Here is a 3421-nt window from a genome sequence, read left to right on the forward strand (position 1 = left end):
TTATATGTTGATGGGCATGTGCATAAGCTGCTTAAAATTGATAAAATTTTTTTATGTTATGCTATCATAAATTCAAGAAAAGAAAAATAAAACTCAAAATAGATTACCTATTTGCTTGGGCCATAACTTAGGTTCTTTTGAGTATTGATATTTACATATTGAGCTTTCCTGTTATAGCTATGTAAATCAAATTGGTTGCTACTGCTTACGGTTACTGTGTTGCTAAGGAATACTTTTAGATGTTCAAATGGTTTTGCACGGCCTCGACTTTTCACAGGTATGTGATTTCTTGTCTGCTTCTTTCTTTTACATTCTGCTCAAATTACTGTAATTTTGTACTTATTAGCCAAAACCCACTTGGAAAAATCATTTCTTTACATGTCTGAATAAGAAACCAGCAGGTGTACAACAATCAAGAAAATAGAGAAAGACAGTGGAAAAGGTCATAGGAAAGGTGAAGGAGGTTGATTTTGAGTGAAGGAAGAGATCAGGATGAGAATTATGGGCCTGTTTGCCCTGGTTGTGGAGTTTTCATGCAAGATAAGGACCCTAATCTTCCTGGTTTTTATAAGAAAAAGAATGTAGAAGTCAGTGAGATTATAGAGGACAAGGATGAGGAGGATTTGGAGGGTTTAATGGATGATGAGTTTGAAGATATGATGATGAGGATGGCATTGGGGGGGGGGGGGGGGGGTTTAGTAGGGAGTGATTATGGATTTGAAGGAAGGTTTGAGGGTGCAGATGGGGTTGATTGGGATTTGGAAGAGTTGGACAACAAATTTGGCAAAGAAGATGATGAGTTAAAAGGAATTGGATGGGGTTGGTCCAGCTGGTGTTGGCTATGGTAACATAACAGTAGAGGTAGTGGAGAAGGGGAAGAAGATAAGCTTGTTGAAAGCAGAGAGAAAAAGGATGGATAGGGAAGCTCAGAAGGAGAAAGAGGAGGTGACAGTATGTGCTGTCATTCTTTAAGGAATTATGGGCAGGTTAAGAATCAAGTAGCTGAGAATTTGATACTGGATTTTGATTTTGATCGGTTGATAACTACTAAGTTAATGAAGCTGACAGGTGTTACTGATGCTGCGGTTGTGGTTATGGTGGTTGATTGTGTTGATTTTGATGGTCCATTTCCTAAGTGAGCAGCAAAGTCTTTGTTCAATGTTCTGGAAGGAAGCAGAGATGGTTTCAGGTCTAATAAGAAGCTGCCAAAGCTTGTTTTGGTGGCTGCAAAGGTTGATCTTCTTCTGTCACAAATTTCCCCAGCAAGGTTCGATAGATGGGTCCATCACTGTGCCAAGGCAAATGGAGCATCTAAGCTGAGTAAGGTTTGTCTAGTTAGTGCTCATAAGGACCTGGGAGTGAGAAATTTGCTGTCAGTTTTTAAGGAGTTGGCTGGACCAGGAGGGAATATCTGGGTAATTGGAGCTCAGAATGCTAGGAAGTTGACATTGATCAATTCATTCGCTAGAAAAGGAGTCATCAAAGTCACAACGGTTACTGAAGCTGCTGTTCCTGGGACAACACTGGGGATGTTGAGGATTGCAGGAATATTATCTGCCAAAGCAAATATGTATGATACACCAGGCCTGCTACATCCATATCTCATGTCCATGAGATTAAACAGGGAGGAGCAGAAAATGGTCGAGATACGGAAGGAGCTTCAACCTCGAAGCTATAGGATCAAGGCAGGCCATTACTCTTATTTGCATGCCAAAGTTTATCAAAAACTTCTTTCTATTTCAGTACAAACATGCATCAAGGTGGTTCTTTTATGTGAGTTATGGATAGAAATCCTCACCCTTGTTCCAATAGTTAGATGCAGTTGATTAGTTCTGGCACATTGGCGTAGATAGGGGTTTTCGGGCCACTAACTAAATTTAATGCCTTTTATTGAAAACGTAATGGGAAACTGATGACTAATGTAAGACCTTAGTCTTGCTGCTATTCCTCTTTGACATGATCCAATCTGATTTGGTTTGATAGTTGCTGAGAATTTGGTCTTGAGAATGGGGTGATGTTGAGATTTTATATGTCCATGAGATCCAAAGAATTCACTTTTGTTCTTCCACCCAATATAGCATCTTCTGTTACCGGCTCTAACTGAGTGATGACTAGAAAAGTTGCTTTAATAGTCCAAGTTGGGGAAGAGATTAATATAAGGAGTTATAGTTGCAAGACAGAAGTTCATTATTCTGTTACAGCCATGAATTAATTCTTTTCTCTACTGTTTCAGTTTGATTCATCCAACTTTTGGAGGGGCTTCCATGCGGATATATTGTTTAATCTTGAACTGCTGATAGTTTTTAACCCCCTCCCTTGCCAGCATTTTGCTTTTGTTATGCAAATATATTTCAGTATTGCAATGTGGAAATGCCAGAGCATAGATGTCGATTTATTTTCAAGATTGTTTTCTCTTTGCAGAAACACCTTTTTTGTTGGCTCTAATGGAATTCGTTAACATTCTGGGCAGGTCAGACTGTAGATGTTGGTGCGTTAGTAAGACTAGATCTTATCCAGTCTTCTGTAGAGACAATCTATGTCAATGTCTGGACATCTGCAAATGTTTCTCTCCATTTAGCATAGACAGAAAATGCTGATGAGATCAAGATCAAGCATGGGGGAGTCAGGTTTCAGGCAATGCGCCGACTTATACGCCACCTCTGTCACGCTTGTTGCTGTGAAGGCTTCTTGTCAGTTTATTGCACACTACAGATCTCATGAATATTATAAATTTAGTCTGAATCAAGTTTTGGTACAATTCCTCCTTTTGGGTTATTGGCCTACTGGGAAGACAAACATATATAGATATCCATGTTGGTACTTGTGTACATGCTGTCTATTCTACTAGATTGCCACTTAGATGAATTGGAATTAAGTTGTAAACACATATTATTCTTAGATGAATTAGAATTAAGTTGTAAACACCGATGAATTAGAATTAAGTTGTAAACACCCATTATTCCAGTCTGGTGGCAGTGGAACAATGTAAAACGATGCCCATGTATCTGAACAATACGCATGTGAAAATCATCTGGTCTCTTTTAGTTATACCCAAAGTCTAGCCAGTGGTGCAATTTATGTTCTATAAAAGATTCATCACCAAAATTTAAGCAGATGGAGGTTCTGAGAGTACTCTCTAGCTCTTTGAGGAACATCTGTCTCACTTATGAGTGCTTTAGTTTTTTTTCCCCCCCAAGAACAAACGATATGCTACAGCTATGGCATATAATCTAAAGTTGACGACAGAAATGCGTAAATAATAGCTCTCAAGAAAGTTAAAAATGGAAAGAATTCATTCCAAACATTTAATGTCCTACCTTTCTCTGCTTGGAAAAGCACAGCTGATGTGCGTTGGCTCTTTGCAACCATTTTTTTCTTCCTTATAATAGCAATATTTTCCTGTCTTACATTATGCAATGTT

General features: G+C 38.6%; 1 pseudogene; it reads left to right on the forward strand.

Moving 5' to 3' along the window:
- Positions 1-239: 239 nt before the first annotated feature.
- LOC113766781 lies at positions 240-3048 on the forward strand (annotated as a pseudogene).
- Positions 3049-3421: the final 373 nt, after the last annotated feature.

Source organism: Coffea eugenioides, chromosome 3 (assembly GCF_003713205.1).
Source record: "Coffea eugenioides isolate CCC68of chromosome 3, Ceug_1.0, whole genome shotgun sequence".
In the NCBI taxonomy this organism is placed as follows: domain Eukaryota; kingdom Viridiplantae; phylum Streptophyta; class Magnoliopsida; order Gentianales; family Rubiaceae; genus Coffea; species Coffea eugenioides.